At 39.0% G+C, this 26772-nt stretch overlaps 1 long non-coding RNA gene across 2 annotated transcripts in view; it reads right to left on the reverse strand.

Annotated features, from left to right (window-relative positions):
* The window catches only part of LOC147132916 (uncharacterized), a 51803-nt gene extending 27343 nt beyond the window's left edge, over positions 1-24460 (reverse strand). The window contains exon 1 of one of the 2 annotated variants that reach the window (XR_015081912.1): positions 23941-24460. This is a non-coding gene — a long non-coding RNA (uncharacterized LOC147132916). Of the gene's footprint in view, positions 1-6085; positions 6337-23940 lie in introns of those variants that run through there. The other variant, XR_015081913.1, reaches the window with a different exon arrangement.
* Between the last annotated feature and the right edge of the window lie 2312 nt (positions 24461-26772).

Raw genomic sequence — 26772 nt, forward strand, 5'->3', positions numbered from 1 at the left:
ACTGGAGGGTGAAAAGTGTGGGCAGATCTCAATGTGGCTAATAAAGCAGGTGACTTGCAGGTAAATCAGCATGGCCAGGCCATTAGCGTCTAAATGGCTTTCTAAGCACTTTTGGAATGGAACACTGAACATGCTCTGAATAAATAAATAATTCACAGTGCAGCATGCAAATTTGATTGTGTTGGCGGAGAGCTCAAATGCAGCTATTTTGTTGGGTTTCTTTCTTTGGAAAAAAAAAATATAAATGGACAGTCAAGGTCATACATATGTGCACTGAGCATGACACTATCTTCAACATTAAAAAACAAATTTAATTACCATTTATTACATTGATCGCGATTAATCGCATTTTTCAACTACAAGTTTCTAAGCTTGTAACGGATATTTACTTGAGTATAAACTTGGAATTAATGTGGAAAAAAGTATATTTCGAATCAAAGACTGTTCTTATAGCATTCTTTGATCCTTGAATATGATTCTTTTACTGTAAAATACAACTTGAACATTATGCCAAAGACGGTATTTTTATCAAAATCCCCAATTGGCTTTGCAAAGTGCACAAATTATTTTTGGATTTCTCCAATGATCCACGGAGCAACTTTAAAACTGCGGAAGTAAAACTACATAAAAGTCCGTCTTTGTGCCAGTGACTCTTTGGCTGCAAAGTGAGAGAAGTCAGCTGCCACATGAAATAAATAAAACTGAGTTAACTGAGTTCATTTTTTTAAACTCTTTATAAAATTTGGATTAATCTCCATAATTAACGCTCTATTTTGACAGCCCTTTTGACAGCCGTTTTATATATATATATATATATATATATATATATATATATATATATATATATATATATATATATATATATATATATATATATATATATATATGTATATATATCCACCCAACCAATCCACGGTGTACCCCGCCTCCTGCCCACTCTCACCCAACAGGTTAAGTGGTGCAAAATGGATGGTTGGATACATTTGCACAATTTCAGAAAGTCATGAGAAGTACTTCCCAATAAGGACATCATTTTGCGAAGGGTTGAGCAAAAGTATGAATCAGACCCTTGTACTGGGGCTGTTAAGCCGCCAAAACCATCCGCTCATAATTGGCGTTGTGATTATATTAAAATGTAATGTGGTTTGGAAATGGTTATTTTGGTGGTATGTGTGTAACTTCATATCATGTAATTGCTTTGGCCATTCACAGGATACAACCAAGCCCCTGGTCAGTGGTGATTTATAGCCTTCCTTTAAATAAACATATTTGTTTTTGTTATTTTTTCCGCTTTGTTTCACTCTGCTGGCTGTAGCCAGTTTGGCATTGCAATTGAGAATCTGGTCCAAATTGTCTTACCTCCATAAATAAAGGTGCAATACATATATTGTTTTTCAAAAACACATGTTAAATACATTAATAATTGGACATTTGAGATGTTACAATGAATTGATTAATCTATAGCTAATCATTTATCTAACTATGTAAACTATTTTATCAATCGATGAATAGTTTACAGCTCTTGTGAAACTAGTGTTTGCCTATTTTCTGACATGTTCCAGACCAAACGAGCAGTTTGTTTATGCATTTTTTTTGTTAAAATGTGATTAATTATGTGTAAAGCCTGTAATTAATTAATGAGATCTAATATATTTTTAATAGGCTGTCATCCCTATTAAATATAGCTATGCAACGATTAATCAAAAATCATTTAGATAGTTAGAGTTTATGTTTTAATTTAAAATAGTCCAAATCCTGAGAATTTCAACGATAAATATTCACCAATTTCTGTAGCATATTGATAATCGTTGTGTTGAATCAAAATAAATAATTTGTTTTTCTTTGGAAAACAATGATCAACATTTCTTGCTTATTTTTTACATGTTACAGACCAAGTCTGGAAATGAATAGTTAATTTGTTTGTGCAATTTCGACACTGACAATTCGAAATAATGTGTTACCATACATAGAGATAGAGTTACATAGTTATGGTACCAGTAATTAAACCCTGTTATTTCAAATCTGATTTATCAATCAATCAACAAAATAATTGACAGATTAATCGATTGTTAAAATAATCATTAGTTGCAGCCCTAATTAAACATATCATTGTCATATAAAATGAATTCCATGGGGTCTCGCTTGTCAAAAAGTGTATCGGGTTGCTGATTTTGGAACTGGTATTCAAAATAAAACGTGTTTCGTTCCATTTTGGGGAAATGGGTCTGCCTTTCGTCATCATTGTAACAGTGAAAGGCGTGATCATTTTGGTCATGATTTGTGTTCAAAATAAAACGTGTTTCGTTCCATTTTGGGGAAATGGGTCTGCCTTTTGTCATCATTGTAACACTGAAAGGCGTGATCATTTTGGTCATGATAATCACGATAGCATTTCATCTGTAACGTGTGTGTTGTCTACAGGTGCTGCTCAGTCTCCAAATCTCGGCAGCCCTGCTGAGTGCGTCAGTCAGCAATGATTGCAGACAGTGAAAACAGGATGAGACAGAGCAGGGATTATATGGCGGCCTGGTGTTACCACCGGGGTCTCCCCTGCTGGGCTACACGGTCCTAGCTCCCTTTGTCTGCTGTTAACCCTTGAAATCCTGCAAAGAACTCCTTTCAGGAATGTGTCACACACCCCAGGGGTGCGTTTTGTGGGGAATAATGACCTCAAAGGTTTTACAGAGGATTGCCACAGTGTTATTACGTCACTTAAGAAAAAAACAAAAAAAACGTGTTTGAAGTCCAGTTACAACAAGAGAGTTAATTTTGTTTTAATTAAGCAAGCCCTGGATAATGGGCATGTTTGGCGTTGATGGCAACAAAACAATAAAGGAGTAACAATAAAATGCTAATCTGGAGTGTGCTGGTCAAAACTGCTGTGTGTAAAAACAAGAGACTATTGTATAACAAAATATTGTATGAAGATGTTGCGGTTGAGCTTTTGTGATATAGAGACAAAAGATAGACCCAAAAGCAGGGAAGCACGAGTGCAGGATGTCATTTTTTTAAATCTGGGAAAACAAAGAATTTATCAAAAATACTAAATTAACTCATTCACCGCCAGACATTTTTAGACCCCCTTTTACCCTAACGTTTGAAAAAAATTTGAAAAAAATATAAGTATGTTCCTGGGATGGAATGGCTGGACTGTGAAAATACAAGTAAATTTGTCAATGGCAGTGAATGAGTTAAAAGAACTAAAAAAAAAAAAAAAAAAAAAAAAAACAGGACAAAAGAAGACCACAAAAAGAAGTAATAGTTTGGGAATTTACTGTGTATTTTTCTCTGAATTGACAATCGTTAGCTTTATTTAGCGGTACAAGTCACCGACTCATGCTAACGCAGTAATAAAGCCATGATTACAGTCAATACTCGTATAAAAAAAATGTAACTCAAGAATATTAAACAATCATCTGAAAAATAGTAAATACATCTCAGCTCCGTTCAAAGTTCATCAGGTGCCATTCGTAACCTTGAAACAAAATATGTCAGTACCGTTGTAAAACCGAGCACCCGCATTTCTGCATACAGTAACTTCATGCAACTGTTTACATCCGAGAGACAGTCCAATTATTCTGCAGTAACAGCACAAATGATTTACGACGTGGACCTCTGAAACCAAACCATCAAGCCAATGGCAAATTACCACTATAAAAATAAACCATGATGTGATCGGCTCAGCAAGGCCAGAGCACAAAACGTCTCTGGGTGTGTACTTATACACGATGCATGAACTAATAGTGAATGAGGTCCAGCAAGCCAATTAATGTCCATCCACTGTCAGAGGCCAGCTGTGCGAAGTGTTGATAAAGTTCTACAAAACATGTTCTTGTTAGTGTTCAGAGTGAACACGAGCATCTGCGATAAGATTCATGATCTTTGTACAATAAAAGCATACAGATTGTATCTGGAGATGACTGCGGTGCTTGAATGCCAACCAAGCTGAGAGATAACAGGTGAGAGGAAAACAACAGGCCCTCAAAGCCGGTCAGAGTTGGAAGCAAAACAGCCGCCGCTTTTTCCACCGTCGCTTTCGTAGGAAATGGAGCCAATTAAGGACGTGATGTCATCCGCGCAGCCTGATAAATGCCACAAACGCGGCACCTGAGCGAATGCGAGGAGCACAATAAAGCTCCGACTCCAGCGCTGAACACTTAAGCACCACAAGGTCAAGTTGGATTTTTTTTTTTTTTTTTTTAAGTCAAACACACTAATAACCTCCTTCAACCAACACACATCCTTTTTCACATCGAGAGCTCTTGACTCCTGCCCCGATTGAGATCACATGTCCCAAGGTTGTTTTTTTAAACATATATTGCCATTGTAAATTGTAATTTATGAGATTTTGTTTTTATTAGCTGTTCACTGAGGTACTTGGAAAATGGAACTAAACTGCTGCTAAAATTACAGTAAAATATTTGTAGTCTTTATCATAATAAATAGAAGTAATCCAAAACAGATCTTACCCAAAATTGGTATTTTATTTTATTTTTTATTTATTCATTTATTTTTTTAATCCATCATCAATAGAGCAAATTTTCCAGCATTTGAACCCCACAGCACAGTTGATTTTCTTGTGTTGAAATCTGCACTCAAGATCATACATGGGAATTCCTGGACGGTGAATAAAGGGCTGCTTGTCTGGTTGCTACACTACACTGATCCTTCTCCCAGTTTCCAGTGCTTTGTTGTTTTTGTTGTTGAAGATTTGACAGTTGATTTGCAAGGTCTGAGAGGGATTCTTGCACTTGTCAGCACACTTTCAAGCGACATCTTCCAGCCCAACTGATCTTATTACACATTCAAACAGACAAGCGACGACACATTTGCCGCATGATACGGTGACTCTTGTGATGATGAACATCCAGTGCTATTTAGGATTATTCGGATAAAAGGCGAACAAATATCCGTGTTCTTTTTTAAAAAGATAATATATGACAGAGGCCGAGGTCATCAAATGCAGAGAAAGGGATGATCAAACACATCGGATCTTAGGTTTTAAACCCCAATAAAATGGAAGTCAACTCTTTTCAATCATATTGCAAATTGTTTCCTTCAGGCAAAAAAAAAAATTGGCACTATTTGTCATTTGTCCCAATTTTTCTTTTTTGACACGATGTGAAAAAAAAACAAGCAAGTAGCCCTATGTGCCGTTGTCATCTTCCGTTGGAAATTCTCCCCAGCTTCTTTTAATTCTGTTTAATCCACACATCAGCCCCCCCAAGCAGGTGAAGTCATCCAGAGACTTTCCCACGGTCTAAGAGCAAATCCAGCACCCTGAGCCCTTCCTGAGGGCCGGCCATCTGTCCGTTCTGTTTGGAGCGTGTTCGGGGGGGAACGTGTCAGCGACACAAGCAAATTCAACGTTCCAACACACGCCTCTCTGGTCAAAGAAAGCCCAACACATCCATTCAAGTCAGCACACACTGCTTGGGGCCAAACACGAACACAAACACAACAACAAACACACACAAGGCAGAATAATTACGCAGCTTGCTCCAAGTAACGGTGTTACAAAGTTGGTCAAATAGGATTCAAACCAAGAAATGTTCAATGTGAGGAAAGTTGTTGTCAAAAAGTCAAAGGAGTTTTCAACGGGTTGGAGAACAATCTCATTACGAGGATGTCCCTGCATCTCAACAAAGGAGTTCCCCGTATAAACCTTGACCTTTGCTCCCTCTGATGATAAATCATCGGCGCCGCTGACTTCCTTGGAATAATTCCGTTTCTATTACAAATATAGACCAAGCAGATTTTAGAAAAAAAAAAACCCTGCGCTTTGCACAGAAATATCCAACAAAATTCGGATTGTATTCTCTCTCCCTCAAGTACCCCCAATTTGCATTCCACCGTGTTTTTTTTTTTTTTTGTCGTCCCCACATCAAAGTGAGCGGCTATCATTTTATTTCTCTTCCCTGACTCTGCTGCCGGTGGATAAGGTGCTCACTCCGGCCTGACGCATTTTTAAAATGCGTGACATTGCCTCTGTGGGAGCATGAGAACGGAGCTTTCTCAATTGTAGGCTCCCCATACCCGGCCCGTAACCATGGAAGCAGATGCTTGCCCTCCCGGCCCTCCTTACCTCCTGTCGATCGCAGGCTGTGCGCTGCCTCGGCAGTGAAAAGAGGCTATGCGTGTCTTTCTCCTCGCTCTGCCCGAACTTGCCCCACTCCTCAAAAGGACCCATTGAACAGGTCACTGGTCTAGACTTGTTTGCACGGTCCAGGGAGCAGCCTTGATGTAACCCTTGCTCTCCTCTCTCTCTTTCTCTCTCCGCCTGCCACAGCAGCCGCCCAGCGACTGCAGACTGCGGAGGGGCGGCGGGGGGGACATCGGAGACGTGCGTTTGAAAAGGAACCCGTACGATTTTGCCATTGTGCCTTTTCATTCATCGATCGAATGAATATCGAACCTTCTGTCCCCGCGCGTGTGAAACGGATAGCTCGGCGAGCAGTTTGCCCTCCCTCCTCGCAGGTCTGTGTTGGGGCCCTGAGTTGGGATATTTTCTCCAAAAGTGTTGTTTTTCGATTTTTTTAATATCATGTTTGTCCATTTGTAGGATTTAGATTTTAAGCACTCTGGATATTTTCTAATTAGTACAGAATGGGTACCAAAATTGGATTTGGTGGTTTTCAGTTCTACAAATTACCTGAGCTATTTGCTTCTCAGACATCAAAAATGTAATTGATTCACATCAATTTAATTATTTTGTGAATGTATGTAATATAATTGTGATGCTTGAATTACATTTTAAAGCCTACACACACCTTTAGTTCTGGGAAACACCAAATATGAATGTTTGATTTTTACGACCACAACCTGTATCGCAAATCAAAACAATTAAAAACAAATAATACAATCCATACTATTTAGGCAAACTACTTGAAATGTTGAGATCGAGCAACTAGGGAAATTAAACACACAAGTGGGATGAGGGAGACAGGGATGAAGGTTTTGTAAAAGGTGAGACGATCAATGTCAACATATCAATATTGTTCAATCAAGCACAAGGCCATGAATAAGGTGACTATTTGATCAATATGATTTATAAAGTAAAACTCATTTTGTAGACATAAGGTTGTATGGACTTAAACTCACTTCCAAAACCTGGAAAATGTGGTTTTCCAACAATTTAAGTCATTATTATTACAACTTATTCATTTTTAATAAATGTTTATTGCATTGATTGTTTTTAATTGCAATAGATATAAATAACAAAGTTAAAGTATCAAAGAATTTCAGATGATCTAGTTCATCTTGATTCTGTGATTAATCAGAAAATGAAGTGGATGATTACAATTCTATTTACAATGAGAATAATTCCAAAAAGGTCTGAGGAGCTGTGATATCCACTGTGCCGCGTGTGACAGGGGCCAATTAAGGGGGCAGAATGGGGAACGGCGTGGGCACAAAAAGAGCAAATTCAAAGGCAGGGGAAGGAAAGCAAAGGAAGCAGTCAAGTAAGAAGGCAAAGCCATTGTTTGGCTGCTTTGCAGAGCTGTTTCCACGCTGAATAGCAGGCCTGCCACTGAAAATCTGCAACAAGCAAGCATATCCACATGCAGTACAAAAACAACAGAGACAGCGACAGAAAGCGGTGGAGGGAAATTTTGTCTAGCAGCGGTGCGTTTTCTATAACTGCACCCGAGCAATGTTGACAACAATGACAAAAAAGAAAAAAAAAAAAAAACAAAGGTAGAAAGTCAAAGCTCATAGCTCCACTGGGGATTTTGATAAAATATGTTGTCAATACAATGTTTGCAAACATGAGCTACAAGTTCTATTGTGATAAAATTGTTGAATGATGTTTTCCATGCATGAATACATTAAAACAGTATTTGCGCATAATGACAATGTCTTTAGAACCAAATCGGCTCAATGTATTTGATTTTAATGCCACTGGGGTATATGTTGATGACAAATTGTAGCTGTGGAGTTTGTGAGTTTATTTTTATTCGTTTGTTTCTTTTGTAAGTTTTGATGAAGAAAACAACAACGAAAATCCTCATGTATTGTATAAAAAGAGAAAAGCACATCATTCAGTGATGCTTTCCATTTGCCATCAATGAGATAGCTCAATAGTCCAAAGTTGCAAAATCCATGCATGCCAAAAAAGATTCACAACTATGGAACGAGGAAGTTGGATCCTGGGTTGCCATGGCAATGGCAAGGCCAGAGACGGATGTCGTAGCACGATGCTTCCAACACTGTTACATTAATGTAAAAAAACAGAAAACAAATCACTGTACGTAACTTAGAATGAAAATGAATGAGTTTACTAAAGCTAATTGTGATCTTGGAAGGGTTTGTGATAAGTGAATTGAAGGAAAAGAACCTCCTGCCTTCATGTACCGTACATTTCAGGACTCAGACAAACGGAGAAATAACAGATCCGTGAAATGTTCCATGGTGCCATACGCGTACACAACATCCCCCTAACATCCGAGCTGGAAAGGCAGCAAGCAAAGTGCAGCTCGGCTATGTCTGCTCTCTCACTCGCATGCATCATTACAAGGTAGCCAAGCAAACAAAATACAAGACAAATTGCAAGCAATGAGATGTTCCAGTCACACTCTGAGCAAGCAAACTGTGACGGCAAGATATGTGACGGACACAAAGAAAATTCATTCAGACATGACTGTCACAGCATTTCCAGAGAGACATATTCTTTACTGTTTCTTTGGAATTTAAAGTGTACCGCAGGCCGAAACAGTGCAAAAAAGAAAAAAAAAAAACGTTTAATGGTCAGTATGCTAAAATTCCCATACAACTAATGAAATTCCTCGTGGGTCAAGGTCACAGATTCCGAATGAAATGGAGAGATTAGGCCTATAAATAATATATACATTTTCCAAATTAAAAATGAAACGGATAACACGTGAGAACAATCTTCAATTCCAGCTTTTACAAATTGGTGGTCAAGAAAAGGGCCGTGGTTACGATGACATGAAATGTAATTAGTATAAGAGGTTTAACCATACTCCCAACAGACAGTTGTTTCTCTTTTAAAAAAAAAAAGAAAACATCTGGCCGAAATACTGTAAATCACCAGGTCAAAGCACACAGGGCATCCTAATAAAGATCCTTGAAATCAGCCATGTATTAAAATTGCACACTGTCACTTGGCCTGAATATCACTTCCTCTCCTTATGATGTGTCTGTCATTGTGTCACATGCTAGCATGCACCTGTTTAACCCTACAACACTAACATCGGGTGATTTTCACCCGCACAATTTTTCGTGATGTGATATTTTGTATTTGGAAATTAAAGAAGACAACTTCCACTTTGTAATCCAGTGTTGTACTTTTACATACATTGATGAAAACTGTATTTTATCCGGGATATCATCATGCACCTGATGTTAGTGATGGTCTTACTGGTTTGTGTTCTAGGGTTGGTGATCGGCTGTTAGCACGCCGCTGCTAATCGTGAGCAAGGAATACTACGAGCTAGAGGTGGGCGATATATATCGTTATCGATATCATCGTTAATCTTGCTTTCACGATGTGTAATTCGACATTATCGAGTATTAATACTGCCTCTGACTCGAATCAGTCGACGGCCGCAAAGTATGAGGAAATGCTGAAAAATCAGTGCGCATTGACGGCAGAGGAGGAGGAAGTGATAATCATTTGCCGAATCAGCGGGCAGGACCCGGTCACGTGACTCTGTCCGCACTGCAGCAAGTATGGAGGAGTGTCCAGCGGGGAATAATAGCAAGGCGCGAGTCCACGTAGTTCGTACAGTCTGTAGATGGTTTGGGGTGGACAAGACTGACGTTGGTGGGAATAACATTGTTAGATGTGCCAAAATGGTCACCGTGAAAAGCAATTCTGTTGCACCACGAGCCAGATGGATTACGAGGAAAACTTGGCGACCGCACAAGCACGCTAAACAAAAGCAAAAACACACACACTCAGAAAACAGTCGCTGAGTTGAACCAACAAATATAAACGCACGCACGCATTCACGCACACACACACTCAGTACTTTCAAACGTGACATCCTGGATGATCTGTTAACATTCAGTTTACACGCTTGTAATCATTCATAACTAGCCTGTATTCCCGAGGCATGTTGCACAAACTACGACGGTTTATTAGTGTGACGCCAGCATACACCCAAACATGAATAAAGTCACAAGTCTACATATCACAGCGACGAATGAGTGGGAAAATGCACTTTTCGGGAAATTGCAGTTTTGTTATTCAACTTTATTCTGAATACGTTGGGCAATGTGTGAGAATGGGTGTTGTCATGGCGACGTCTGTTTTTTCCCTCGCAGGGTGACACTTCGTCACACGTCACATACCAAATACATTTTTTCCTCATTCTGATTGCTGTAGTTAACACCTTTTTCTCAATCTGATTGCTCTCGTTGTTGGCGGTGGTACACCAGTACTTACTGCAGCTCAAAATGCCACGTCATTATGGAATAACAGCAGAGAAAGCATTTAAATGACAGAAATATTCCCAAAAATCAATGTATGTGCATACATAATTTTTTTTTCTTTTTTGTTAAATATTGTCGTAGAATATCATTATGTTTTGCAGAAGCTATATTTAGTCATTTAATAGAGATGTTGTTCACAAACGCTGTCTATCCACAATTGGTCTGTGAAGCAAGTGCAGATTTAAAATATTTTTTGTAGAATATCGAGTTTTTTTTTTAAATGTCGATTTTTTTTTTTTTGGGCCATATCGCCCACCCCTGCTACGAGCTATTCATGAAGCATGCAGCCAAACGTAGTAAAATCAAAATACCTCTTAATGATCAGTATTCAATTTAACTACTGGTCTTGGGTCTATAGACGAAAACAAATGAATCACAATGCTCGAGTCAGCGTATTCACTTTAAGCTAACTATCTTACAGGGTGAACTAAAACAATAGAAGAGCCCGCAGACTCTAAACAGCCTGGAAAGGTCTGAATGGCAGCGTCTGTGTATCACATCACGGCAGGGATTCGGCCATGCTGTCACCAGAGTCAAACATTGCGCTTTGGAAGGTGCTTCAGAAGGTGGATTGCAACAAAGGCCCTGCACCATAACCATTAGTCAAAGCACTGTTTAATTAGGTGTAGAGCAACAAATCCTCCCTATTCAGTGGCCGGTCAGTTGCGATGTCAGAGTGGTTAGTGTTTTTGGTGTGTGAAAGACCCCCGTCATAACACTAGAGGAGTGTCCCCTCCCTCACAAAAACACACTAATTCAACTAAGGCCTGTGTGTGTTAACAAGCCCACTGTCTGCTTCTCTAAGTGATTGTCTTTTCAATCGGTGCTAATAGCGAGACAAAGCAGCATGTGCGCGCACACTGAGGCCCACCCGGAACACATTTAGCTTTTTATGGACTCACATCGGACACTGGCTTTGGGAAGCCGAGTCGTACTTGAGTCATATATTACCGAAAAGGAGAATGATTTCTGTGGAGGAAAATGTGTGTAATTGCAAATGATTAAAATCAAGCTTTCAGATAATTCAATGCGAGCAAAACGTTTGAAAATAATGACTACACCTATATGAAATATACAATAGTATATCAATATTAAAACACATTTTAAAACGAATTTTACCATAATGAAACATTTGAGTTGCAGAACAAGTGAAATTATTTTTTTATGCTAACCTAAAATATATAGGCCTATTCTTTTTTTAAATAGATATTTACATCCGTAGTATTTCTTTTATTTCACTAAATATTTTTGAGGCAAAAAGAAAAGCCTGCTAAATAAGTTCAGCCGCATGTCGATCTCCGCATGGTCATATAAAAGCCACAGTAAGTGAGTTTGGAATATGGGTGTTGGATTCTAATAATGCTGACGGACAAAACCGGCACATCCACCGAAGCAAATCTTGTTTGATGGATCCCTGCTGCTAGATCCGAACGCTGCAGCCCGGTCTGGGAGGCCCTTTGTGTCAGAGACACTCAAAGAAGGAAACACGCTCCGATTTTATTAGAAATGGAACTCGCCTATACAATAACAATTTCCACACAACATAAAAGCAAATTATCGTCATCCGACCGTGGACTGTGCACTCGCTCAGTCGCAATGAAAAAATAAAAATCATCTTACATATTGTAAATTTCCTAATGATGAGCAATTGGGTATTTTTTTTTTTTCTATTTCATGTTTTGACAGCTTTTTTAAACGCATAGAAATAATTTCATTCTGGGTGTGATTTAGTTGTATTTTGGTGGATGAGATGTAATAGAATTAAATTAAATTAAAAAAAAATCTGTTAAATTGAAAATAATTGAAGCTACTTTTGTAAGGTCATTTATCTGATTGTGGTGTGTGTCAGTAAGAGACAGCGAAGGTTAATTTGAAGAAAGTGTCTGAGAAGAAAAAAAAGATGAGTGCTGGCAAGATTTCAAAGCTGTCTTTCTAAGTCTAATAAAGACAATGAAAAAATAATGGTGTGCTCCCAGCTAATTTTAAAGGGAAATTATGAGCATCTTCAATTCTTTTTTCTGGTCTGAGGTTTGAGCGCTACGATTTTTAGCCAGCTCAGGGTCGGCCCAAACACTGGCAGCATTCATGACCGGATCAAGTTGATGTGAGATTCTGTCCCTCCGTTGCCCCCAATTTCCATATGAATACAGGATACGCTAAAGAAAAAAACAGCAACCGAGATCCTTGTCCATGGCAGCTGCCACAGGGCGAGAAAACGCACTTTTGCAAGAAACGGCTCAGACAAAAAGCAACTACTGACACCAAAACAATATCAAAATGACTCGGTCACGCAATGTCTTTTTGCATCGCTCACGTTCGCCGACAGTCAAGGTCAATGCTGCTGTCGGCCTTGCGTCTTAGGAAACCATAAAAATTGCATTGTCATATTTCAAATCCTTTGCTATTCAGTGCGGATAAGTGACTCGTTTTCTTGTTATTGTGATCAATTCTAAAAGTGTTTATTTAATTCATTGTAGTTGTCCACATGACATGTGCTGCAAGGGAAACAAAAGAAAAATCCAAATCCTAAATCCAAATTAGTGCAATATGATTCTTACTTGTAACTAAAATCTGCTGACTCACTTATATAATCAAATCAGAGCCATAAAGGAGGCATCATAAAGTATTGCTTACTTAGAAAAGCTGATTTTTTTTTTGTAAACAAAGCTCTTCTGTTCCAAAACAGTTGCATGAGAATGAAACAAATGAAATTAAAATGTGGCCAGATGTTATAAGACTAAGGCAACATTACATTTTTTTTTTTCAGACAGCAACAGCTCAACATCATTTTTATATATGTAATTATAAAAGGATTGCCCAGAGGCTAAACTGCAACTCTACATTATCTTCTATTTGTAGTTTCATGTTTTTTTTTTTTTAATGACATCTCCAAACATGGAATATAAATCTAAATTAATGAATTTTTTAAGAAAGGCATCCAAGCCTCAGAGTCTTCAGCGCACAGGAAAAAAATCATTGAGTTTAGAAACAGCTCAAGAATCTCAGAGACAATAAAATAAATGGCCTCTGAATCATAAAATCATGTTGGAGGAAGAGGAGTGCAATGGAAAGTGGAGGAGTAAAATACAGACAAATTTGTCCAGCCTTGGAGCCGTGACTTCACTCTGACTGGGCCAGTCTGGCCTGAAGTCACCGTACGTCCACATGGCCTCCTGCTACACACACTGACAATGTCACAAGCTTCTATTGTTCCACTCCACTGCGTGGCCGGAGACAAACCTTTGTTCTCTCAATCTATATGAATGTGGACTTAAAACCAAGAGCAACGAGGCAAAAAGGGGCGGAGTCAAAGAGACAGCTAATTTCAGCGACTGAACACCGAGAGCAAAGCTTGCTGCAGTCGCATTAGGAGGACCAATGCGTTTACAACAGCTGGCAGACACACTAAAACCCCAATTGTTATTCACTGCTTTTTTCTCTCCACTGCAGTGATGCCTGAGAAAAGAATAATAAGTCGACCTGCTTCCTCACTCAGCAGCAGTGGAAGAAATGGTGACTGCAGAAACTCGAGCTATATCAGCGTAAACGGCCTATTTCCTTTGATTTCATGTTCTAAAATATGAAATTATAGATGGAAAAATCGATCACCGTATGCACTTCTTATAATTACTACTTGCATGATTACAGAACTTGCAAGTCGAGTGTTCCTATCCACACTGCGTGAAATTCACGGTCAATTACGACCACAATATATCCCATTGCCGTCCCACTGATAATACTGTGCAGCCCTGCCAAAAATATTGGTCGACTTTGTGTTGCCCTAAATGTGTGTGCCATCATACTGACATTATATCTAAAATGTTTCTATTGCATACGGAAAAAAAGAACACATGTTCAAGGCTGAAAGGCTAAAAAAATGGCAAAGGCTTTGCTAGAGTTTTATGGTTATGAACTGTGTTTGCAACAATATAGAAGCAATGCAGGTCACAAAAACTGAAGAAGTTAATGACCCAGAACAGTCGGCTACAACTGCATATACGGTGGATATAAAAAGCCAGATTTTTGTGATATAAAAGATGAGCCCAAGAATAATATTTTTCCACAATTAATTTGACCTGTAACCACTACATCTGGATTAAATGAAAAAATCTTCCAGAGTGAGGAAGTAAAAATGTTTGCATAGCCTCTTATAACCGCGGATAGTGCTGTTATCAGACTTAAAAAAATCACATATAAACTCATGTTAAATTGAAGCCAGCAAATGCCTGCATATATTGCCACACATCAACATGTGCCACACTGATGGACTCATACTCAAAAGACTGAGTGCTGTAATACTATAAGCCAAAGGTGGTGCACCAAAGTATAATTTTGAGGGTGTGCATATTTATCCAACGTGGTTATTCTTTGTGAGAATGTTTTATTCTTCCCCTTAAAAATACTGTCTTGAGTTGTACAGGTTATACGTTATATTAATGGTGTTTTAGTGAAACTTTGGAGAAGTTTTACCTTGGACTCGTGTGTACCTAAACAAAATGAAACCCCATTAATATAGTTTTTTTTTGTTTGTTTGTTTATTTTTGGGCCCATCTTGTGACCTCAAGTACTGTTACAAACATACGACATTTACATGTGATCTTAATAAAACTTTAACGTGTTGTGAGCGCCCCCCCCCCCCCCCAAAAAAAAAGTAATTGATGAGTATGAATCCAACATATCTCTTGGGTTCCCACGGCAGGGTCTAAATTAATACGTTTTCAAATAGCTAATAGTCTAAATTGTAAGCAAACCATAATGTAGTAAAACTATGAATGAAGGACAAGAACACTCATTTTTAGTAACTACAATGTTAAGACTACATTGGACTTTTAAAATTGCACAAAAAAACCCATTCGCATTTGTTGAATATTTTCCTTATCTCCTTACCACGAAAAGACAGAGCTATCCATCATTGCTAATTAGGACACATTCAGAATGAGTCTTTGTTTTTATTTCGAATTGACCAGAAAGACAACAGACATTTGTCTCCCTTTTTAAGTACAGTTTATACAGTAATTACGTGCCTCTAAGACCTTCAAAGACCTCCTGCAGCATTACAGCCTTGAGGATTTTCAGTTCAACTATTTCGGCCACATGGTAGGCACACTCTTTAGCATTGTGATTGAGGTCTCGTGAAAACAAAAACATTTTCAATAAACTGAAGAAGGACCGCTCTGCCGATATAAAAAACCATGTGAGTGAATAACTCACTTAAACACTCCAACAAATCCATTTTTTCTGCCACTTGTCCTCAGTTGAGCTGTAGCCTATCTCGGCTGACTTTGGGCAAGGGGGCGGGGTCAAACCTGGACTGGTAAATAACAGAGCACACAGAGAGTGTATACAGTAGACAAAAAAACATTTACTCTCACAGTGACACATGGACAATTTAGAGTCCTCTTCAAAGAGGAAGCCAGAGTAGCCGGAGTAAATCCACGCAAGCATAATACAGTACTAACTTTGGGAAAATAATAAGTGATATCTGACATGCCACGTAGAGCACTTGCTTGAGAGGTTGTCGGTAGCTCCTCAATGTATCTTCTCTCATTAGCACAATGGATACATATTTAAATCTGCCAAGTGCATCACCCATCCATTCATTTTCAGGCCCAATGGACATCCTGAATCCGCTAAATAAAATACAATCTCAAATTGGGCCTGTGTGGCTCTGGCTCAGGGGAAGATGACCACTGCACATCAGTGACGTCACATCACAGGTGAGACTGTGTGTGCTATTTACGTGAGTGTTGATTTGGGAGTCATAAGACGGTGATAGCACCTAATGTAAATATTCATCACAGTCATTTTGCCATCAGTTTTAATACGCACAATGAAACACCACTGTTGGCTTTTTGCAATGCTGAGACATGATTGTTATCAAAGGTTAGATTCCATTGTTTAGCTTTCTTCTATTTTGGTTTAGTAAAAGATAATGGGAGTTAATTGCATCATTCCAAATTAGAGCCCCACTCATTCGGCCCGTCGATTAATCGGGCCGAATGTAGTACATCACCGATAAATCAACATATATCAATATGTAATCAATGTATTAACACACAATTAACACTCACTCGACTGCTTTTATTCCCCCCATGGTAAGATGTGACTTTGTTAAACAATATAATATTACACTTTAGTGCCCCATCACAATTACTTCATCGCAGAAACACGCTATTAGGGCACGTCAAGGAGGTTGTTGGGTTTTTTTTTCACATTTTAATTTTAGAGAGCATATTATAGCATTTTCACTTGGTGTAAGTGTGTTTTTGTGAAACAAACAAAGGCATATGCGACTGTTAATTTCCAAGTCCATCACTACAGTGTTTTAAAGCAGTCCAAATTATTTCTGGAAGATAAACAAATATATATGCAACTATTAATTTACATGTCCGCCATTATCAAATATAAGACTATTATACAGCTTAAAGTTTACTGTCCTCATGTTGACATGGTTACTAATTAAGTTGATGTGCTTCTTTGTCTTGTTTCATATTTTGGGTGTTATAAGAATTTATGTTAATGTACAATAGAAACCAGGCATACATCAACATCCTTAAATTTATATCAATATTTCGGTTATTGGCCAATATATCATATATTGGCCAAGGCCCCAAAAATCTCATATTGGGTGGGCTCTGTTAGAAATATTCTTCTAAGTGTGATAGGAAGTAAGAAAAACAATATGGATTGACGAGATGCATTCAAAATGCACCAAAAATTGCAAATCAATTACAATTGTAGCCCTCTGCAATAAAGTGTGAGGAGGCGATAACTGTGTGACACAACCAACCTCTCCCATGTACGGAAAAAGAGGCTGAACATGACGTCACTGACTGTATATCACACAACAGAGGCTCAGAGTTCAGCAGGTTCACATGATCCAGAGGGGAGAGTATGTGATCCGACCAAAGTAAAAGATCCAATTTAAAGCAGATTTGTATTCATATGTAACCTCCTGAAATGTATTACTAGCTTATTATGTTAGCATTCAATTTCAAGAGAAATTTTTCCAGCACCATTGCTGGTTATGAAGTGAGGGATATATATATATATATATATATATATATATATATATATATATATATATATATATATATATATATATATATATATATATATATACATATATATATACACATTATAAAATTATCTGTCATGTACTTGGAACATTAAGTCAGCAGTTTATAGTATAAAAAAGAGAACCCAATAAAGCTAAATTTAATCCTGGTTTAAGAGAAGAGGAGAGAAAAACGGTAGTCTAACTTGCGGCCCTCAATATTCATTGCTCCCGTTTAATTTATTTTGGGTGCATAATCCTTTCAGTTTCAATAGCAAATTTAACAGTCCCTAAGGTCTCAGCACCAGACTGGTCAATACAAAACCAGACACCTAATTACTGAGCACACCGCACTCTCCTCCAACCCCCTCCTCCCTTCTTTTCTCACTCGCTTCTCTTCTTCTTGCAGCTGTGGGGTTCATATACACAAGAGCAGCAGTCAGGCAGTATAAGGTTTCCACTTCCCAGGTCTCGCTTAAAAGCCTGTCCCATAATGGCCCTTCAGTCACACAAACACGCATTGGGTTTCTTACAAGAAATTGTGAGACAACTGCATGTGAAGGTATAAAGGTTCACTTGAACAATTTTCAAAAAAATACATTGCTTTGTCCCTCTCCATCGCCATACACACTCCTTACGTGTGTTGCATGGGCTTCTTGTTGGTGATTTTTGTTCTACGCCCAAAATATGCCCAATTTTGTTGTCACTGTAGCAACACTAACATAAAAAAACGTATGTTTGAAATTTTACACTGCTAATAAACAGGTGCAATTATTAGGCCATTGATGCCTTGTCGGGTGATAAATTACAACTCCAAGTTGATAGGCTGTTTAGCTAACAAAATACAGCTGGACTTCATCACAGCAGGATCTGTTTTATCTACTACACCATACCTATAGTAAATCCTGAAAAATGTGTGTGTGTGTGTGGTTATTGCTAACTTTATATGACCATATTTAGGTTGAGATGATGAGTAAAATGATGTTGACATGATTTCGCTTTATTACAAGAAGCACCAAAAAACACCATATGTACCCTATGCACTCACTGTAAACCAGTACAAACGCGGTGTCTGCCCCACTAATTAGTAAAAATTAATAATCATGACAATATTTGTCTGGAGTTTGAATTTCTAAGTATTTCACTGAGAACCCTATAAAGGGTTAAGATCACTTCCCTCAGACAATGGGAAGAGTTAGCCACTCAGTGACCCAAGAGGAACGTCCTTTGTCCCACTGCAAATGTTTGCCGTTGCCCATTGTGTCCACGTTACCCGTCAACCCCTCCTCAGCCCACGGTTTGAACGTGGCGACCCGCTGCTGCCCACAGAGAGGAAATTCATACACGTAGTCTCATATGCACCCTAATTTACAGATGCAGCTGATAACACAAAGAGGTCCAACACCCCTTTTACTAACAGATGAGCGTCTGTCACTTTAAACAAATTGACATTGATCTCTTGACCCAGCATAGGAAACTGCTTTAAAACGTTTAAAAAAAACTACAACAACAACAAAAGTGTCTAATAACTTTAAATGAGAAAAGGAAATAGGATACAACAGTGCGGTGCAGTCTTAGTTATGGATTAGATTCTTTTTTTTTTTTTTTTTGTCTGCTTGTGTTGAGAGCATTTTTAATTTTTATTTCCCTGCCTGAAGTATTGGCTTGGTGAAGTTCAAATGAACAGTTCTTTTTGTCTGGATTTACGTATGAGGGTAAAGACAGTTGAGTAAGAAACTAGATCCTTTTTAAAATGATGCTCAGGGCTCCATTTTTATTGCACAGACCAAGTCTGCCGATAGGCGTGGTGTAAATCTGCGCAGGAGCGGCCTAGACTTTGTTTTGGTAATTTTCACAGATGCATTCAGCTTGGTGCAGTTTAAAATTCGTGTTTTGCGCCGTTGTGGGTGTGAACACAGGCGACTTGATCCGCCGCCAATAGAAGCGATGCCTCTCATTCTTGTTAAAATCAGCGTGCGAGAGGCGCAAAGTCCTTGACCTGGCAAATTTTTAAAATGATTATCTGGAGTCTATGCGAGTAGATTCAAGAGCGCAAAGAATGTTTGATAAGGAACTGCAAGCAGACCTTCATGGTAAAATCGGCCAGGGAGATCACAGATCTGTGAAATTAGCGCTTGGAAACCGCTTTCCACACCCATCATACCTGTCTGTGTTCTAAAGATGGGAGTTTGACTCCCGGCTCCTTTCTTGATGTTCTCACTGAGCTTTCGTGGGTTTTCTCCAGGTGCTAACCTATCATGCATATTTTGGGGATGTGCGCGGTACCTGGGGGGAAAAAAAGCAGAGAACACACGAGTATCCACATAGGAAGGCCAGAGCAAAGATTCAAACCCCGACTTCAGAACTCTGAGGCGGATGTGCTAACCACTATACCTCCATGTCTGCGCACTGTAATTATAAATCATCCAACTTAGTCCCTTCATGCATGCACATCCACAAAGTCAATCGGATATAATTTCTTACAGGCGTCTAAAATTTGTTGTGCATATCATGTGATGTAAAGATTTACAGGGGTAAAATTTGCAGAGCTCTCCAATAAAGCATCCTTCCTCTCCTCAAGTACATTCCCAGACATTGTATTCTGGACTCGGGCACGTGGAGGTCATCCACACTGAGCCACATCAGTTGTCTTAAGAAAATTCAGAAAAGATGGATGACTTCAGTTTTCACTTACATGGTTATTATGTATATATATCAGTTAACAAAAGCAACAATAACATTTTTGTAGACAAAAAAAATAAAAAGAAAACTGAAACTACATCATATGTTGATAACTCTAACTAATGATATTAGAGCAAAAATTGACTTTGTTTTTCTTTTTTGTCAATTGATATCATACACAAGCTTTTGGTGTTTATTTTAAATGTGAGAGATTTTTTTTCTCTTCACTGAAAAAAAAGAAACCTATTGTATTTATTTCGGTTTCGCTGCACGTCCGTACTGAAGAAGGAAAGTCGAGAATTGTAGTTTATTTTACTGTATTTCATAATACTTTGTGACCTTTTTGTTTTAACCTTGCACTCAACAAATACTCCATATATTAAAAAACTAAAACTAATGCTGAAATTAATAAATACCACAGTAAAACTGAACTGTTTTTAAAAAAAATAATAAATAAATAAATAAATGCAAACACAAAAAAACGAACAAAAAAAGAGTTAAAATCAACTGAATTTAAAAAACAAAAGTCAAAACAAAATAAAAACTTTTAGGAAAAATCCCAAATTATTATAACCCTGCACTAAAGACTGCTCACCAGCCATTGCGTATATTGTGTTTTTCAACGGGTCAAATTTGCCAGATTATTTGTTGATGTTGCAATTGAAATATGTGTCCAAGGTAATGACTATTGTTTCTTTCTAGACAGAAAACAGTGTCAGAAAAGGAAAGTATTTCTTATTTGTTCAAGCTGTGAGAACTTAACAGCTTGCTGATTTGCTGCTTCCATCCTGAATGGCACGTCGGTCATTCACATGGCAGCAGCAGGATCACAACTAATAAATCACAGCTACTAAGTGAGCTTTTCCTTTCACCGCTAGCAAACAACAACTGGGCTAATTTATAACCAGGCGCTGCACACAGAAGAGAAGCTATAATTGGCTGTTGGGGTCAAGCAGGTTATCTGAAAACGGACAGCAATACAATCATACCAACAAGTCTTCACTTTGCATACGGACATGATCTTAATTTAAAACAGGTGAGAAACATCATCAAAGACCTTGATCAAAATAAACTCCCAGCATAATAGTATAACTTTTTGACAGTATACTTGATGAGACCTCATTACCACAGCTCAGAAGTGTTATTAGATTGTGACCCACTTGCTCAAAATAGAGAGCTCCATTCTGCTGCAGACTTAATTTGTGTATATTTTTAAATCAGCAGAGGTTGTGGCTAAAACCCAGAATCCCCCCTGGCGCTCAACAAGTACAGTATTACAAACGTGAACAACATGTTGCTCTAATTACAAAGCCAAAATGGCACAGCACAAGTAATGAAGAGCATTATAGCCAAGACAAAATGAAGTGTGATGAACTTGTTTTTTAAATACTGGTACTTTACAAGTACGAATATTCTCTGACAGATTTAAGCAAAGTAAAGCACGCGGGCCACATCTGGCCAGTACACAGTCTCGGAGCAGCAATCGCATAGATTTTTTTGCAAGTTCAACGACTTTGTCTTCAGTGTGGCTAACCTTGTGACTTACATTGATTTTAGGGAATATTTATGTCATTTAAATGCTGTCTCTGCTGTTATTACCTAACAATGTGACATTTTCAGCTGCAGTAAGTTCTGTTGTACCACTGCCAACTACTAGAGCAGCAATCAAAATGAAAAAAAAATGTGTTTGATATGTGACGTGTGACGAAGTGTCAAACAGTGAGAGAAAAAAAAAGACGTTGTCATGACAACACCCATTCTCATACATTGGCCAACGTATTCGGAATAAAGTTGAATAACAAAACTGCAATTTACAGAAAAGTGCATTTTTTTCACTCATTCATCGCTGTGACATGTATACTTGTGACTTTATTCATGTTTGGGTGTATGCTGGCATCACATAAATAAACCGTCGTAGTTTGTGCAGCATGTCTCGGGAGTACAGGCTAGTTATGAATGATGCGGACTACAAGTGTGTCAACTGAATGTTAACCGATCATCCAGGATGTCATGTTTGACTTGCTTGCTGAAGTACTGAGTGTGTGTGTGTGTGTGTGCGTGAGTGTGTGCATGCATTTACATTTGTTGGTTCAACTCTGCGACTGTTTTCTGAGTGTGTGTGCGTGTTTAAGCTTTTGTTTAACGTGCTTGCGCGGTCGGCAAGTTTTCCTCATAATCCATATGGCTCGTGGTGCAACAGAATTGCTCTTCACGGTGACCGTTTTGGCACATCTAACAATGTTATTCCCACCGACGTCAGTCTTGCCAACTCCAAACTATTTACAGACTGTACGGACGACGTGGACTCGCGCCTCGCTCTGAATCCCCGCTCGACACTCCTCCATGAAATGAGGAGGAAACAGCTCGGCTGCTGTGTGGACAGTCACGTGACCGGGTCCTGCCCGCTGATTCGGCGAATGATTATCACTTCCTCCTCCTCTGCCGTCAATGCACACAGATTTTTCAGCATTTTCTCATACTTTGCGGCCGTCGACTGACTCGAGTCAGAGGCAGTATTAAAACTCGATAATGTAAAATTACACATCGTAAACGCAAGATTCACGATGATATCGATAACGATATATATCGCCCACCTCTACTTGTGACATAATGTTTTTATTCAGTGATATTCCAGCCCTTCATGCAAGTAGTCTTAAAAAAAAAAATTCCACTAGGGGTCCTCAGTTTTGGCATAGATTTTGCCATGTCGGCGGTAAATGGCTGTCTCAACTTTGAACGGCTAATACTGTACAGCTGGTGACAAAATGTGAGCTGACTTTAAAAATATATGCAGTGTTTGTTTTTGTGAATGTTGATTTTAATGTTAATAAGTGCTTATGTTATTTTAATGATTGCTTATAGTTTCAATATTTTTATTTCCTAATTTTATAAACATACAACCTACCTATACAATTAGCAGCTTATTAAAACAATACAATTTAATGTTTTATGTAAAAGCATTCAATTTGTAAGGAACACAATTGAGGTTAGCCTCTCGGCGTGGCCCTCGACAACCGTTTGAGTTTCCCTCATGGCCCATTTGGAAAATAGGTACAGTTGAAAGTGTGTATCAGGTTTAGTATACCAGAGCTGTCAGAATATCACCTCACGTTACTTCTGACTTCTTTTACTTTTATTGATAACTAAAAGTCTGGTTGACTATAATCTGCAAGGAATCCGAAAATTGAGACATTTGTTTCACAAGCGGCTTTAAAATAAATTCTAACATTAATCAAGAGCTATCATAACAAATGTAATAATTTCACTCTCTGGCTTGAATACTTATGACTTGTGGGATCATACAACACAAAACACATCCAACTTTGGGCCATGAAGTTCAGAATCAGATATTTAACAATCAACAACAATTTCCATTGTGCAGCTGATTAATTTCTTCCATCTGAATAGCCACTCTTTAATATACAAGTCAACTGAAACATTACTAGAATGTCAAGTTAAAAGTTTCAACTTCTGTGTTGCCCCCCACTATTCCCTTCCCCCAGTCGGCCCCAAGCCCACCTCTGCTCTCACTCTACCTTGACCCTAAACACAATCCAAAAGCAAAAGCCTTTCCTTCCCACTTCAAATCATAAGCTCATAACAAAATGAGACCATGAACTTGAAGGAACGAAAAGGTAGAAATAAATTCAAATACATTTTCCAAAAACACGGCTGCTGAATCAACCTTTTTAACAAACTTTCAAGAGTGCTACGAGAGAACTAAGAAAAATAGAAACACTTACCACAGAGATCCCAATATCCCAGAGAGAATGTAAGATCCCCCTTTTGTCCGATACCCCTTCCATTTTTCTTTCCATACAGCACCCCCACCCCTTGGAGAGGCAGAAAGAAGAGAGTGAGACCGAGGGAGAGCGGTAGAACGAGATGGGGGCGGGGGGTGTGGACATTAGTTCTGCTGCGAAGAGAGATGGAAGGCACTGTTGCAGCTGTGCACCCCCATCAGTATCTGCTCAAATGCAATCCTCTCGTCCATGTGGGACTGTGGCACCGTGGAAAAAAAGCCAACGGAAACAAAGTGATCCTCTTACACGCAGCCCAGGGAAACTGAGCGAGACAAACAAGGAGAGGACGAGAGAGAGAGAGAGAGAGAGAGAGAGGGCGAGAGAGGGAGCGAGCGGGGAAGGAAAACACGTGAGCTAGTTGGAAGGCCGAGGCAGAACGGCAGGTTCAAGTTTTCAGCATTTCCTTTACTTTGTCGTGAAGCTACGACGACCGAGTGGGAGGGAACAAGCCGCAGCTTCTGAGAAGGCGAGGAAACAGTGGATAATACCTTCCAGCTTCTTTCAACCCCCACCGCTCCCTCTCGCTTTCTCTCACCCAAAATCCCTCCTTTTTTTCTATCTCTCTTGCTCTGGTAATAAGGCTGGCTCGCAACAACCCCCCTCCTCCTACAGCTGGAATGCAAGGCAAGAGTTTCAAGAGGCCCAGTTAGACAACCCTCAAAGTCAATGCACCTTGACCTCCAGGTCAGACAGACAGTGCGTGTGAGTGTGCGTGTGAACGTCGGAGGGCAAGGGAGTTGGAGTTGTGTCTCTGTGTACTTCAATTTCTAGACGCGAGCTTAGCCTGACAAGATCAGATAACCATAGCTGCACAACCACTTGACAGAGATACACTATCATGCATTGACGCCGGGAAGGAACCGATCCTGAGTCACAATCGGCAGAACGCTCCATGTTTTTTGCTCTGCACAATAGCTGCTTTCATCCTGAAAGAGTAATTGTGGTGAGCTGTTTTGGTTTGGGAATTGGATGAAATTAGTTCCACAACAACTTCACAAATGATACTGCTGACTTTGCCAAAAAACAAAGCGGCACTTTTAAAGTTCAAAGGATAAAAAAAGGGGGGGGGGGTCACATGGAAAAGTGGATCTATAAGAAGAAGTGTTTCAGAGCCCCAAACAGGCAGATTTGCTTCAGTGGAATCAAGCTTCAAGACTTTGGTGTTGAGTGAGTTCAGCTTGTAAAATGCTATTCTTGGAGTTCACTCAAGTGTCCCTGCTATTGTGATAATCTTGTGCCCTTTCACATTTTCTCTTTGGGACCCACTCGAACCTTTCAGTTCACCATGCCACGGACTGGCTCATACAAATTTATACCCTTTGCGGCCCTGCAACTATTCACTGTCACTATATATATATATATATATATATATATATATATATATATATATATATATATGTATATGTATATATATATATATATATATATATATATATATATATATATATATATATATATATATACATATATATATATATATATATATATATATATATATATATATATATATATATATATATATATATAGTGACAGTGACATATATATATACATATATATATATTTTGCTGGAGCCTATCCCAGCTGTCTTCAGGCAGCAGGCGGGGGACACCCTGAATTGGTTGCCAGCCAATCGCAGGGCACACAGAGACAAAAATCATCCGCACTCACAATCACACCTAGGGGCAATTTAGAGTGTCCAATCAACTTACCATGCATGTTTTTGGAATGTGGGAGGAAACCGGAGTTTCCGGAGAAAACCCACACAGGCACAAGGCGAACATGCAAACTCCGCATAGGGAGGCCGGAGCCGGGATCGAACCCACGACCTAGATAGATATAGATATATATTATATATATGCTTAAAAGTTGCTGGGTCTCAGTTGCATTTTGAGCTTCATAATATGATACGCCCCACAGTTTCAATGGGAGACAGGTCTGAACTGCTGTCAGGTCAGTCTAATTCTCACACGCTTTTACTATGAAGCCACGCTGTTATAACATTCCGAGTGTGCTGTAAATAAGCAGCGATGTCCTTGAATGGTAAATGGTAAATGGGCTGTCACTTGTATAGCGCTTTTCTACCTTTGGTACTCAAAAGACTTTGCACTGTACCTCATCTGCCTACTGATGACGCAGCATCAGGAGCAACTGGGGGTTCAGTATCTTGCTCAAGGATACTTCGACATGGTCACGGGGATCGAACCCACAACCTTCGGGTTGGGAAATGACCACACTACCACTGAGCCATGATGCCCCCGTAAAAGAAGTTATTTTCAAGTTAGCCACCCATGTGCACCAAGCCCCCATACCATCACAGATGCTGGCTTTTGAACTATGCATTGATAACAACTTAGACTGTCCTTTTCCTCTGGCCTGGAAGACACAACATCCATAATTTCCCAAAACAATTTGAATTGTGGACTCATCTGACCACAGCACACTTTTCCACTTTAAGTCAATTCATTTTAGATGAGTTTGGGATCAAAGAAGCTGGCTGCATTTCTGGATGTTGTTAATAGCCATAATCACCCTGGGACACCACGTAGCTCCCCTGACTATTTGGTCACGCAGTTGCTCACGGTGTGCTGAAACCCACCCCATCCTTGCTTGAGAACAACTGAGCCTTGCCACAATATTCCTTTTATTCCCAATCGTGTTCCAGTTTAACGTGTTCACCTGTGGAATGTTCCAAATGGGTGTTTTTTGCCCACTCCTCGACTTTCCCAATCTTTTATTGCCCCTGTCCCAGCTTGTTGGGAATGTGTTGCAGG

This window comes from Filicampus tigris, chromosome 17, assembly GCF_054856515.1.
Source record: "Filicampus tigris isolate MCC_2025a chromosome 17, RoL_Ftig_1.0, whole genome shotgun sequence".
Taxonomy (NCBI): Eukaryota; Metazoa; Chordata; class Actinopteri; order Syngnathiformes; family Syngnathidae; genus Filicampus; species Filicampus tigris.